Raw genomic sequence first — 16,226 nt, forward strand, 5'->3', positions numbered from 1 at the left:
TCTCACAGCAGCCTTGTGGCAGCAGTTGGCAGATGGATTCACTGCATTGGAAGGACAGCTTACTGTGCACAACATCAAGACAAAATGGCAGGATGACAGGTGACGAGTGAAGAAGTTGACTAGGATAGCGGTGGCAATAGCTCTTTCTGGTGGACAAACTAGAACCCATCTTAATCTTCTCTCAATTGAGAAGGGTGTCCTCAACCACTATTTACCCCATCCTGCTGCATAGGCTGCATGTGGCAGAAGGCAGTATTGTGGTACCAGGTAATATATCAAGCATAAAGATCCACTCAGTATCTAAATGTGTGTTTTCCTACTACCAATTGTGACTATGGAAGGCATTCCAGGTTTGTGCTATAACTCATAGTGATTTATATGCTCCTGTGTTACATTTTCTCAATCATGCTACAAGTCCCAGAATCCTATGTAAATTAACTTAAAAGTTCCATTTTCATCTGGAGTAAAAGTTGTAAAACCTCTACTTATGACCTGAGAAATTAGTTATAAATGTTTCTTCGAATTTACCTTGTTTGTGTTTCCATCATGCCTGCATTGTATATTGTACTTCATAGCTATGTTCCTGTATGTAAATAAGCATTGACTATTCTATTTCTGTGTAATCTGTCATATTTAATTTCAACATACGGCCAAAGTAAATCCTTCTGCTGGAGTGTACGTCCATGCACCTGCAGGAAGTTGACATCAAGGGCCAGGTCAGCTACAACTATCTGCATAAACTGATACATAAATATGCAAACAGGAAGTGTATTTCCTGTTGCACTGTAAATTTATACAATCCTTAGTTATGTTTTGTCATGTCCATTACTTCTTTTTCCACATGTGAGCTTAATAAGTTTATGTTAGTTTGACATGTTAAAATTTGAATTTCATTAGAAATGCACCAATGTTTTATAGGTCCTGTGACGTCCTGAAACCCCATCCCAGTCAACAATTACTTCTGCTCCCCATCACAACTGCTCAGGCACCACACAGTGGGTGGATTGTAGACACTTGTAAGTTCACTTGCAGATAACCTCACAAATAAATCTTAGGTGCATAGTGTAGGAGGCTGGCCTGGTTTGTAGCGGGTACTTTGGGTACTTACACCTAATACCAGGTCCAGTTATCCCTTATTAGTGAAATATAGTAGTGTTCTAGCAGTTTAGGCTGATGGAGGTAGCTATAACAGAACAGCTTAGGCTAAACTTGGCGACATGCAAAGCTCATGTGATACCACTTATAGTTACACAGTACTCAGTGTTACCAAAAATAAAGGTATTTATTTGGGTGACACAGTCCCAAAAATATCTTAGAGACAATACTCCTTCTGGAGGTAAGTATTATTCACAATATATACACTAGACACCAAAATTAGACAAGTAAATAGTCATAGAACAATGCAAACAATAGGAAATGCTATAGATTGCAATGGGAGAAAATAGGTCTAGGGGCAACACAAACCATATACTAAGAAAGTGGAATGTGAATCACAAATTCCCACCTAGACAAGTATAGTGTTTGCAGAATTGCTGGGGGAGTAAGAATACAGTAAAGGTAAGTACATTACCCCACCCCAGAGCCCAGAAAAGCAGGAGTAAAGTACTGCAAGTTTCCATAGGACACACTACATCTCATGATTGGAATTTTGCAGCAGCCAACCAAGTCTGCAAAGAACAACTGCTGGATTCCTGGACCTGAAGACCGGCAAAGGAAGGGGACCAACTCCAGAAGTTGAAAGAAGTTTCAGGAAGGACAAGAGCCCCTGCCAGCCCAGAAGAGGGTGCAAAAGAGCAAAAGAAGAGTCCTCGGTTAGTCAAAGACTGCAGAAATGCACGCTAGGAAGATGCCAGCATGTTCCTGCATGATGTAAAGGATGTCCCAAGACGTGAATATTGTTGCAGATGTGATTTCATGTTGGAAGTCGCCAACAAGCCTCGGCTATGACAAAAGTGTGTTTTGCATCAAAATGGGGCTGGATGGACCAAAGAGGGACCTGGGGGACTCAACTCTGTGTGAGGAGGAACAGGGAGCACTCAGCACTTTAGAGAGCCTTCAGTATGCCAGCCAGCACCCCCAGAGATCCCAGCACATGGCGACGAAGGAGGTGCAAAATGCAGTTGATGCAGCACAACAAAGGAAGGTCCCATGCCACGAACAACTCAGTGAGTTGTGCATTGCAGGATGGAGTGCTGGGGACCTGGGCCAGGCTGTGCACAAAGGAATTTTGCAAATAGTGCACAGAGGCCTCAGGAGGTGAAGAAGATGCAGTGCACAGGGGTACCGTCACTCTCAGGGAAGGCACGGTCTGACCTCCTCCAAATTGCATCAGCAGGACCTCAGGACAGTCTATGTCGATGATGTCTGCCCTCTGTGTCCTTAGGAGCACGATCGTTGCTGTGAGAAGAGTCCAAGGGTACCGGTCGTCGTCTTGGAAGGTGCCTGCTTGGAGCAGGGGAGTGAAAATGTTACTCCACAGGAGATTTCTTCTGTCCTTCAGGTGCAGGATGAAGACAGGGAGTCCTCAGAGCATGCACACCGTGGAAACTGTTGCAGTTGCTGACTTGGAGCTGAGGTTGCTGAAGAAATCTATCTCTGGTGGATACTTTGTTGCAGTTACAGCGTTTCTTGGAGCAGGCTGTGGTTGATCCTAGGTCAGAGGAAGCTGAAGTTGTTGCAGAGGATTCCTGAAGGAAACATGCAAGTAGAATCTGAAGAGAACCCGCAGGAGAAACCCTAAATAGCCCAGAGAGGGGGATTGGCTGCCTTATCAGCTAAGGGCCTATCAGGAGGGGTCTCTGATGTCACCTGCTGGCACTAGCCACTCAGAGTCCTCCAGAGTGGCTCCACACCTTGAAAAGCAAGATGGCTGAAGTCTGGGACACACTGGAGGAGATCTGGGCACCACCCCTGGGGTGGTGATGGACAGGGGAGTGGTCACTCCCCTTTCCTTTGTCCAGTTTCATGCCAGAGCAGGGGAGAAGGGTCCCTGAACCGGTGTAGACTGGTTTAAGCAAGGAGGGCACCATCTGTGCCCTTCAAAGCATTTCCAAAGGCTGGGGGAGGCTACCCATCCCCAGCCTGTAACACATATTTCCAAAGGGAGAGGGTGTAACACCCTGCTCTCAGAGGAAATGCTTTGTTCTGCCTTCCTGGGACTGGACTGCCCAGACCCCAGGAGGGCAGAACCCTGTCTGTGAGGTGGCAGCAGCTGTAGCTCCAGTGCAAGCCACAGAGAGCTGGTTTGGCAGTACTGGGGATCCATGGTGGAGCCCCCAGGATGCATGGAATTGGCTCCCCAATACCAGATTTGAAATTGGGGACAATTCCATGATCTTAGACATGTTACATGGCCATGTTCAGAGTTACCATTGTGAAGCTACATATAGGTATTGACCTATATGTAGTGCACGCGTGTAATGGTGTCCCCGCACTCACAAAGTCCGGGAACATAGCCCTGTACTATGTGGGGGCACCTTTGCTAGTGCAAGGGTGCCCTCACACTTAGTAACTTTGCACCTAACCTTCAGCAAGTGAAGGTTAGACATATAGGTGACTTATAAGTTACTTAAGTGCGGTGAAAATGGCTGTGAAATAATGTGTGTGTTATTTCACACAAGCTGCAATGGTAGGCCTGTACAAGGGTTTGTCTGAGCTCCCTATAGGTGGCAAAAGAAATGCTGCAGCCCATATGGATCTCCTGGAACCCCAATGCCCCAGGTACCTAGGTACCATATATTAGGGACTTATAAGGGGGTCCAGTGTGGCAATTGAAATTGGTAAATGAAGTCACTATCCTACCGTGACAAATTTAAAAGCAGAGAAAGCATAAGCACTGAGGTTCTGATTAGCAGATCCTCAGTGACACAGTTAAGCACTACATAGACACACACATTAGGCCATAAACTTGAACACTGGGGTCCTGACCAGCAGGATCCCCGTGCGACAGGTAAAAACATACTGACATACAGGTAAACATGGGGGTAACATGCCAAGGAAGATGGTACTTTCCTACATATAAGTTATACTTGGCTTGAGCTTTTTTAGTGTTAAAAATGTGATGCTAAAATGGTGCATAGTTAACTCCATATTTCTATTTTGATGCTAAACCTGTCTATGGTCAAAATATAGGGGTTAGTGTCATGTTGTGGATGCAGCAAACTACCTTGCACTAATTAGATGCAATGTAGGCATTCACATCTACAATATAACACTAACCACCTACCGCCTCATTTAAACTCTGTCGCACAAATGATGCGCATGGGGTAGGTGGACCAAAATAAAGATGTTAAGGCTGCTTAGCACCATCATTTAACGCCTGGGTCTGACCACGGGTTAGAGGACCTGTGGACCCATTCCCTTGGCTAAACACCATGGAATGGGCCCACAAATGCCCAAATTATTCCCCAGGAACACCCCACCCATACCAGAAGGACACCATAGGATGGGGGACCCCCTCCTGGGTAAGTAAAGGTAAGTTTATTACTTTTTTTTCTGTGCCATTGGGGGCCCATTACATAAGGCCCCCTACCTGGCACTGAGTACTATAGCCTTGCCCAGGGCTGACCATTGGGGTGGTGGGCATGACTCATGCCTTTATTAAGACAGGAGTCATGTTTGGGTAGTAGTGCATCAAAAAATGACGATAGGATGGTTATCGGCATATTAATTGCCGTGAACCAGCCTAACGACATTTCTGGCCCACCAGCGCCTTTTCCCATCCCACCATCCCCCTGACTAGTGCATTTTATTTAGACGCTAGCCTGTTCTTTGACCTACCATGCACCATTCCATAAATATGGTGCCTGGCTGGCACTATGGAATGGCGCTAGCAGGCGCTATGGATTTAGACGTAAAACAGTGTTAGGGCAGTTTTGTGGCAAAATCTATTTATATGGGACTAAGGGGGTCATTACAACATTGGCGGAAAAAGGCACTTACCGCCGTGCAGAAGACCGCCAATACACCGCCGCGGCCGCGGAATTCCGCCACAGCTATTATGACACACAGCTCGGAATCCGCCGAAATCCAGATACCCACACAACTCCGCCACACCAAAGGTCAGTGATAAACTGGCGATAACAAAACCTCCACCTCCACGCCAACAGAAACACGCCCATGCTATTACGACCCACGAATCCACGTGGCGGTCTTTCAACCGCGGTATTCCATTGGTGGTACACACCGCCACGCTCAAAATACACACACTTCTACAATACACCGCCACATTGGACATTTCGAAATACACACACCTGACCACCTTGGCCCCAGGCACCTCAGGCCCTGCCCCAGTCACCCCTGCTGCCCTCAGTGAGGAGGCCATTGACCTCCTCAGGTCACTCACTGTTGGGCAGTCTACCATTGTGAATGCCATCCAGGGTGTAGAAAGAGAGTTGCAACACGGTAATGCATTCATGGAGGGCATTCATTCTGGTCAGGCTGTCCTTCAGCAAACCCTGCAATCTCTGGCCTCAGCACTGATGGCAGCCATTGTCCCTGTGTCTAGCCTCCCCCCTCCAACCTCCTCCCCCCAGACCCAATCTCCTGTACCCCAGCCCATCCCAAGCACACCTACAGACCAGCATGCACACAAGTCAGCACACACAGGTAGCTCAAGCAAACATAGGCATCACACCACCCACAGGCACTCACGCAAGCCTCACCCACGTACAGACACAGCAACATCCATTGCCTCCACTGTGTCCCCCTCCTCCTCTTCTCCCTCCTCCCTCCCAGTCTCATCTACACACACACCTGCATGCACCACATCTACAGGCACCATGAATCGCACAAGGAGACCCAGCACCACAAGCCGCTCACCTGCACTCACCACCTCCACTCCCATTTACACGTCCCCTGTGTCCTCTCCCAGTGTGTCTGTGACACCACCTCCCAAAGTACACAAACGACGGCAATCACTCACCCAACATCCATCCACCTCACGACAGCCTCCAGTACCTGCACCTGCACCCAAAACACCTAAAGTGACACCTCCGACAACCACCTCCTCTTCCTCCACTCCCAGGCCCCCTCCAACTACCCATCCCAGTGTTCATCAGAAACTGTCCCTCTGTAAAGTTGACCTTTTTGCCCCCACCCCCCCTCCAATTCATCAGTCCCGTCATAGCGCCTCAGACAAAAAGCCTCCAATACCAGTGGTGCCTGTTCAAGGTTTGTGGAGTGCACGGGCCACCAGGGCAGGCAGTGTGACCCGGAGCCAAGGCACTGGCAGCCCACCCCCTGTAAAGGCTCTAAAATTGGAGAGTGGATGACAGGACCTTGTGAAGACTCCTGTTGGGAAAACAACTCACATGGGTTCCAATGGGATTGGAGAGTCAGCTGTGACTCCACCAAAGGTGGGGAATGGCCAGATGACGTCTGCCCAGCCTGTTGTGAGTGTCACGGCTGAGAAGTGCGCCATCATTTCCGGCGGACGAGACACAACCGCCAGCACCGTCGTCACTGGTCAGGAGACCACCGCAAGAGTCATTGCCCAGGAGGGCACAAGTATCGTCACTGGTCAGGAGACCACCGCCGGAGTCATTGCCCAGGAAGGCCCAAGTATCGTCACTGGTCCAGAGACCACCGCCGGAGTCAGTGCCCAGGAGGGGCCAAGTATCGTCACTGGTCAGGAGACCACCGCCAGAGTCATTGCCCAGGAGGGCACAAGTATCATCACTGGTCCAGAGACCACCGCCACCGCCGGAGTCAGTGCCCAGGAGGGCACAAGTATCGTCACTGGTCCAGAGACCACCGCCACCGCCGGAGTCAGTGCCCAGGAGGGCACAAGTATCGTCACTGGTCAGGAGACCACCGCCGAAGTCAGAGCCAAGGAGGGCCCAAGTATTGTCACTGGTCAGGAGACCACCGCCGGAGTCATTGCCCAGGAGGGACCAAGTTTCGTCACTGGTCAGGAGACCACCGCCATCGCCGGAGTCAGTGCCCAGGAGGGCACAAGTATTGTCACTGGTCCAGAGACCACCGCTACCGCCGGAGTCAGTGCTCAGGAGCGCCCCGCCTGCCACAGCCCCGCTGGGCAATGAAGGAACGTCATGCCACACACCAATGCCCAGTGTAGAGAACGTCATGCCACACACCAATGCCCAGTGTAGGGAACGTCATGCCACACACCAATGCCCAGTGTAGGGAACGTCATGCCACACACCAATGTCCGTACCAGAACCGCCATGTCAAATCACCGCTGAACAGGGCAAAGACCGCCATGGCAAAGCACCGCTGAACAGTCCTGAACCGCCATGGCAAAGCACTGCTGAACAGTCCTGAACCGCCATGGCAAAGCACCGCTGAACAGGGCAAAGACCGCCATGGCAAAGCACCGCTGAACAGTCCTGAACCGCCATGGCAAAGCACCTCTGAACAGGGCAAAGACCACCATGGCAAAGCACCACTGAACAGTCCTGAACCGCCATGGCAAAGCACCGCTGAACAGGGCAAAGACCGCCATGACAAAGCAACGCTGAACAGTACTGAACCGCCATGTCAAAGCACCGCTGAACAGGGCAAAGACCGCCATGGCAAAGCACTGCTGAACAGTCCTGAACCGCCATGGCAAAGCACTGCTGAACAGTCCTGAACCGCCATGGCAAAGCACCGCTGAACAGGGCAAAGGCCGCCATGGCAAAGCACCGCTGAACAGTCCTGAACCGCCATGGCAAAGCACCGCTGAACAGGGCAAAGACCGCCATGGCAAAGCACCGCTGAACAGTCCTGAACCGCCATAGCAAAGCACCACTGAACAGGGCAAAGACTGCCATGGCAAAGCACTGCTGAACAGTACTGAACCGCCATGTCAAAGCACCGCTGAACAGTCCTGAACTGCCATGGCAAAGCACCGCTGAACAGGGCAAAGACCTCCATGGCAAAGCACCACTGAACAGTCCTGAACCGCCATGGCAAAGCACCGCTGAACAGGGCAAAGACCGCCATGGCAAAACACCGCTGAACAGGGCAAGCACCGGGTAGGAATGAATAGACCGCCACATCAGGCATCCTTATCCCAAGTGCAGCTGGGACAGTGACAGGACAGGAACTTTCACGGGGAGACTCATCCAGTCTGGGCACCAGTCCCCCTCCAGAACCAGTGGAGACCTGCATCCACTCTGTCTGTCCTGCACAGGATGAAGCACTCTGGGCACCAGTTCCCCCCCAGTACCAGTGGAGACCTGCATCTACTTGAGAGACTGTGGTTTTGCATTCCCCAGGATGGCACGGTGGGCACCCCACCCACTGTAGAGACTTGAGAGACTGTGGCTTTGCACTCCCCAGGATGGCACGGTGGGCATCCCACCCACTGTAGAGACTTGAGAGACTATGGCTTTGCACTCCCCAGGATGGCACGGTGGGCACCCCACCCACTGTAGAGACTTGAAAGACTGTGGCTTTGCACTCCCCAGGATGGCACGGTGGGCACCCCACCCACTGTAGAGACTTGAGAGACTGTGGCTTTGCACTCCCCAGGATGGCATGGTGGGCACCCCACCCACTGTAGAGACTTGAAAGACTGTGGCTTTGCACTCCCCAGGATGGCACAGTGGGCAAGCCACCCACTGTAGAGACTTGAGAGACTGTGGCTTTGCGCTCCCCAGGATACATCAATGGGCATGGAGCCCTGTCGTGGATCTGGCTTTGCGTTCATCCGGCTGAGGTGCCTCCCCTTCCCTTCCCCCTGAGGTGCCTGTAGTATTTCTATCTGATGCCCCGGCAGTGTTCTCTCCGATTGTGGTCAGGTATCCTTTGTGGGCCTCGCCCATGCATTTTTGGACTGTTGGTGCACGGACATTGTTATGTCCATATCTGCACTACTTCTCGTAATGTATATAATTATGACTGATTTTCATCTATTTCTGTTATTTTTGTATGACATGTATATTGCCACATTACAATGTTTGACCGATTTTCGCTTTGTCTTTTCATTCTTCCGGGGGGATTGTGGGTTGTTACTGTGATTTTTGTGAATGCATTGGTGTGTATGTTGTATTATGCGAGGTTGGGGGTGGGGGTGGGTGTGTTTTGTGGGTGTCCCCCTAACTTTTGCCTCCTCTCTCCCCCATGTCGTAGGTGCAGTACTCACCGTTGTCTTCGGCGCCTACGTAGATGATGGTCGTAGAGGAGCAGAAACACAAGGGCAGGGAGTATTTGGCGTTCCGGGTCCATGGAGTCCTCGTGGGATGTGTTCAGGTGAGCGTTTTCCCATTGCAAAAGCTGGTTCCGCTGTGTTTTTATCCACGGTGAATCTGCCCCGGAAAAGGTGGCGGATTGGCGGGTTGTGATACTATCGGCGGTTCATTGTCTTCCGCCTGTCTGTTGGCGGTGACCGCCGCGCTGCTTGTCTGTACCGCCGTGGCGGTCAGAGTGTTAAAGTGGCTGTCTTTGTTGGCGGTTTCCGTCAGGGTCATAATTCCATTTTTTTGTCCGCCGGCCTGTTTGCGGTATTACCGCAGCTTTAACACCGTCCGCCAGGGTTGTAATGACCCCCTAAGTGTCAGATTTAATGGATGACATGCATGGCAGTAATCCATTGGTGGTCCCAACCACCACAGTCAAAAACATACCTCCAATAGAACACAGCACCACATTGGACAATACGAATACCCCACACCTGATAGACAAGCACACACCACACATCTGATCACAGCACCATATAACACTCCCCTACACACCCCACAATCATTTGCATCCAGAAATGTTGACGGAGAACGGGAAGACTGCACTAACTGAAGACACTGCATCTGGATATCAAAGGCACCAACACAAAGAAAATGCATCACAAAACACACAACAGCATCAGCAACACAACACGCACATGACCACTGCACAGAAACACCATAAACCACATGCACACCTTAGAACTCAACCACTCCCCAAAAACAGCACAACCAGCATCCCTACACATCACACACCCAACTACCCAAAACACAACCACCATGTCACCACAAAATCACCACGACTCACAGACGATGAGATCATTAGTGTAGAGTCACAACTGTATGGAGCACAGGTCCAGCATACATCCATAGCCCAGAAAACAGAGTCCTGACAGAGGATCGCTGATTGGGTAAACACAGTGGGGAACCATCCATGCACAAGGGGCGATATCAGGAAGAGGTGAAACGACCTACGGGGGAAGGTACAGTCCATGGCATCACAACACTAAATCACTGTAATGAAGACTGGTGGTGGGCCCCCACCTCCTCCCCTAGAGTTCACATCTTGGGAGGAGAAGGCCTTGGCCATCCTACAAAGAGAGGGCCTGATGGGAATACCAAGAGGACTGAACTCTGGTAAGTCAACTACACTCCCGGGACACTATGCACTCCTGCACAGCATGTATCCCCACCACTCTCTCACCCCCTTCCACCACCCTTACGTGCACCAATTTACCCTGAACCCAATACCCTTGCATGCCACACCTCCCACTAACACCATTCCAATACAGGCCCACCTAGTGCATGGATTTCTCACACTGCAGCAAGTACTACAACTACCACAATGCAACAATCCTAACTATTGTAGAATTGCTAATTCCACTCCACATTTGGACACCTGCATGTATAACCATGTCACCCCCCTTCACCATCAAGACATTTTTAATGCACATAAGTACATGGAAATGACAACAGTCAAGATCACCATCCACTATATAACAAAAGAATAGAAAAGCAACTTCCAACAGACCCAAAAACTTGCAGTTGTCAAGAAACTGTTTCATTAATGGTCAGCAATTGCAGGCAATGAACACAAACAATCATGTGTCCCACAACTACTCTACCATCATGTATTACACTTCCTCTCACTCCACAGGAATCCCTAGTACTGCCACACAGCAGAGGATGCCAGAGACTGAAAGCCAGCCCCTGGAAATAGGTCCGATAGAGGAAGAATAACCTGGATGTCTAAAAAGGGACGACTTACCTGGCCCATCAGGCATGACTGGTCAGTCCACCACCACCAGCCTCATCCTGCCCACAACTGAATCCCCCTTCCCTGTGGCACCTACAGTACAGCTGATTCCACCTTTCCAAACCTGTGTCCCAAGAACAGATCAATCATCAGTGTGCCCCAAAGTACAGGGACCGGAGTCAACACCACAAATCCAAGACAATGAAGGTCATGGTGTCTGTGGAAGCGGGCACACTGTGCCAGTGGCACAGGGCCAGTGGGAGGGCAACTCTGAGCCAAGAGATGAAGCAGCAACACAACACGATTGGCTAGGAGGCCATATCCAGAGTCCTAGAATCCTACCAGCAATCCTAGGACACGATGGGCCAGATACTCACCACCTTGCAGGAGAACCAGAGGCTGCAGAGGAAATACCATCAAGAAGCCATGCAGCAGTGGAAGGCACACAATGCCACCATGGTCTTCATTGTAGGGGTGCTCACTGAATTCACAAAAATCCACATGCATCTTCCACCCAACAGCAGGCCCCATCCAGTAGTCTTACAACACCTGTGCCCTCAACATCTGTCTCAGCTACTGAATGGAGGCCCATCAAGAGGACCCACAGGCCACTAGCACCTCTGCCCCTGCAGTTGAGGAGCTCCCCACAAAAGAGGTCGTCCAACCAGACAACCTGCAGGACCTGAGGCAAAGAACTAACACACTGCCAGGAAGTGATCCCTCTCCTGAACATTCTCCCTTGTGTGCCACCGATACACCGTTGACTGCCCAATGCCAAACCCCATTATCCCCAGACTGATGGATAAAGGGCCTGTGGAACCAACAGCTGGACCACCCACTGTGATGATTTCAGAAACCATGACCCCACTCCTCAGAACTGTGGTGTGAAACACATAATAAACACTAATGAGCACAAGTAATGGTGTATGTGTTGTCATTGTTTAAAGTGACATCATTGGTAACACACAGTAATCAAATACACATACCTGTACAACAAGTTTGTTAAAGTGGCAGATGTTGCAGGAATTTTCAGCAGGTGTGTCAGTGCATTAATATATGGTAGTAATATCCAATGGCAAGGGTGCCAACAGTCATGTCATGAAGCAGATTGTAACCACACGTGACCTGAATAGAAACCTAAATATGGGAAAGGTTAAATGAAGTAACCCTCATAGGCCATTATAGTACACATACAGCAGTATTTCACATACACATGCTGCAGCGGGTAGGGTACCAAATATCTACAGGCTAGGACTGTTAGTCATGCACATGCAAAGTAATGGAATCATTCTAAATAGGTGACATCCCCAATAGTACACCACCATGCATTGTCAATATCTGGCAGATGCCAGACAGTGGCTCAGAGTACAAAATGATAGGGCTGCTGAACAGGACAATTCAAAGATGTGTACATTCCATTGTCTTATCAATTCAGACTTAGGACCATATAACTTGAGTACATTAATAAGGATGAGATGTAATGGCACCAGCATTTATCACATGTAAATGGCAGCATTAAATTTATACTTACCTTCATGTTAAGTCAGCATCCCTTCATGTTTGAAAACAAAGATGGAAGGCAGTAGTCTCCCCCTACACCTTGATGCATACAGCACTGAAAGACAAATCACATATGGTTCAACTGTTCATTCAACTTTAGATACCTGAGAATCATTGAAGGTATTGGTGAATTAGGTCAGTCCTGTTGTCAGCTGCCTCCTCCTCGTCTGCCTCTTCATCAGTATTAGGGTCACCAGCCTCAGCCACAGCTCCTGCAGCAATGTCACCCTCCTCCAACAGTGGGATGTGCCTTCTGAAGGCCAGATTATGTAACATGCAGCATGCAACAGCGATCATGCAGACTTTCCCTCGTCGGTACTATGGGGCTCCATCGGACACATGAAGGCAACAAAATCTTGTTCGCAATAGGCCATAAGTCCTTGCTATCACACTCCTCATCTGTACCTGTGCTTCCCATCTGTAGTTGGATATCAAACTGGAGTCAAGAGCCTGGGCAGGTTGGGGTATCCGGAGTCACCTGTGTAGACATAGTAGCAGTACATTAGGGAACTGTGATAGGCATAGAGATGACTGTGCAGAGAGGTAGTTCAGATGTCTGACATGGACAGCAGTTCATGTACCAACCTGGGCCTTTCTCGCTGTAGATGTAACATCAATGCAGGGACACTGCTGCTCCTCAGGAAGTAGGAATCATGTACCAAACTAGAGAATTTCACAAACACATATGATATATACTGGTCTGCAAGGGGAAACATCACTTAGAACACGGCAAATGTAACAAGACTCATTTACCGCAATGCCGTCACCACGCTTACCGGAACAAAGACTCCTTTTTTTCTCTGCCTTAAACACACATGTGCTGAACAACTCACATGCGTAGGTAAGGCAGAGAAAAAGGGAGTCTGCATCAAGAGAGGACGCTGTCAGGTAAGTGAGGCTAGGGGCAGTTTTTAGGGTAGCCTTGTTTTTAGGGCAGGGGTGCGGGGTTGGGGTAATTTTGATTTTTGGGGCAGGAGTGGTTTTTTAGTGGTGGGGATGTGTTAGCAGGGTAATTTTGTTTTTAGGGGCGGGATGGGTTTCATAGGGGTAATTTTGTATTTAAGGCGAAATGGGGGGCAGGTGTTTAAGGGGTGGGCATGAGGGGCCAGGGTAACTTTGAATTTAGGGCAGGTGGGGGGGTTGTTGTTAGGGGCAGAGTATTTTTTTTTTGGGGGGGTGGGGTCCATTGTTTTTAGGGCAGGTAGGGGGTTGGGGTTGATGTGAGGGCTCAGGGTGGGTGTATTGGGGTAGTTTTTAGGGGCGGCCTGGGGGAGTCAGGTAGTTTTATTGTTGAGGTTGGTAGGGGGTCGGGTGGTTTTAATTTCTGGTTGAGGGTATCAGGGTAGTTGTGTTTTTAGGGTGGGTGGTGTGGTCGGGGTAGTTGTGTTTATAGGGTGGGTAGGGGGTGGCATGTGAAAACCATGCATGCCGTTGCACACGTCTTTACAACGAAAATCATCGTAAAGGTATGCGTGGTAAAGGTATTCATGGAAACAATGCTGTCCTTGTTCCAAGCACTTTGTTCAGGCATGCGTGGTTGGTGCATGCGTTGTTCCATCATACATCCGTCTGCAAGACACACCATTTGAACATAAATTGAATTATGTACTCTTCTGGTTTCTGTACTCCTGTCCATTGGCTATCAGAGATACCAAGGCAATGTTAGTACCATCAATGTCCCCATTACATGTGACACATGAGCAATGTTGTAAAAGGCAGCCTTAACAGTGTTCAGTTCTGGACGTTATGGGAACCTTAGGTACCTGTTCATATGTTTTAGTAGGGCATCCAGCACATTCTGTAACACTACACTGAACATCAGCTGTGACATACCTGCAGCCAGTCTCACAGTCACCTGAAATGAGCCACTAGACAAGAAATGCAGGAGAGACAACACCTGTACTGTTGGGGGATGGCATGGGGATTCCGTAAGGCTGGCAGGAGGTCTGGCTGTAACTGGGCAACCAGTTTCCTGGTGGTCAGATGGTTCAGTCAATAGGTCATCATAATGTGCCTATCTTCCATGGTTTCTAGGTCTACTAGCAACCGATAGACTAGTGCATCCCTCATCACTCCTATTTGGCGGTATCTAGGCAAGAGGACAAACAGTACTCAGTACATTTCTTAGTGTTGTGACCGATAAATATCATAGGACAATCAGAAAGGATTGATCCTGTATGTTGTCAGGCATGTTGCAGATAGAAACATTTATCCACGCACCATTCCTATCCAGAAATGATGGCAGTACCTCATATTGCCATAATTGTGACGGAGGGGCAAGTACAGGAATTGAAGTCATGAAAAAACCAAAAGCTTCCTATATGTTATATAGTACAGAGTGTTCTTACATGGATATGAAAATACACCTGAAGTATTGCCAGCTAACACCAACTTCATAGGTGAGTGTCAATGAATTGACACCTTACATTCAGCATATTGTGCAAATATTCAAGTAATGACACAGTGGGATCACATAAAATTCATAAAAAAATGTAAAATGGCACCCACCTGTCTTGCATGCAGAGGACAGATGGAAGTGACCTCATTCCACCTGTGGGAGTCATCATGGCGGAAAACGGTCAAAGCCGCCTTGCAACTCCTCATTTGTTAACATTGATGTCAAGGGGAACTGGGGGCCAATGATGATGACCACTGCGCCGTGACCACCATTTTGTATCGCCCAGCTCCCTTGACTCCTGACCCTCGAGCAAGCAAAACCTCCACTGCATGAGCTGCTCTGTTCTATATCTGGGAGCCACAATGGCACATCCTGAAGGGGATAGGGCCCCAGCCTTCACTCTTGATGAACTGGATAAACGTGTGGAAGGGGTACTACCCTTGTATGGACAGGTGTATGAGGCTCCAGATCAACAGGTCAGTACAACGTTTGATTACTTTAATCTCAGGTGGTGTTTGATGGCGAAAGTGTGTGCACAATCATGTATGTGGTGTACAGCGTACTGGGTATGTGCATGTATTGTGTATGCTTTATGTCGGCAAGTGCTGATGATGTTTTGTATCGCTACATGATGTGCTCCTTTTTTCTATGTCTCCCATGCAGGTCAGCACCCATCAGAAGAAAAGGAGAGCCATCGCCAAACATTTGCGGACCCTGGGGGTCCACAGCCGGCAGAGCACCCACTGCAGGAAGTGGTGGGAGAACCTGAGACGCTGGGCTGGGAAGACCGCAGAGGCCCTGTTGGGCATGGCCTCCCAAAATGAAGAAGGGGTGTCCGTCAGACCCTAACCCCCCTAATGGCCCGCATACTGGCGGTGCCCTACCCAGAGTAGGATGTGGGCTTGAGGGCAGCGCAGCAGCCACAAGGGAATAGGTGCAGACTGTTGGATGACATTTGTATGGTTTTCTACTGTGTCCTTTATTGGATGTAGGTATTAAAGAGGTCTAATCAAATTAATGGAATTAGAGGGATATACAATCATGGTTGTCTCTCCAGTTGTGTTGCAGTGATGTGTGTTAGCTTTGTAAAGCATGCAAGCATTGATGTGGTGGTGCTGTACCAAATTGTCAACTTAGATTAAGGCAAACTTCAATGTTGAGGCATTCTACAACCTTCATTCTCTATCCCTCAGTCTGCTTTACTCAGCCACAGTCATCTTGTTAGCTCTGTATTTGGGTTATGACAAGTGTGTGTAATGTACATTGAAAGAGGATTAATTGCAAAGTAATTGGACATCTGTACAAAATGTATTCCACACATATCTGTCATATCGTCTGTCTATACAGT

This window comes from Pleurodeles waltl, chromosome 5, assembly GCF_031143425.1.
Source record: "Pleurodeles waltl isolate 20211129_DDA chromosome 5, aPleWal1.hap1.20221129, whole genome shotgun sequence".
Lineage (NCBI taxonomy): Eukaryota > Metazoa > Chordata > Amphibia > Caudata > Salamandridae > Pleurodeles > Pleurodeles waltl.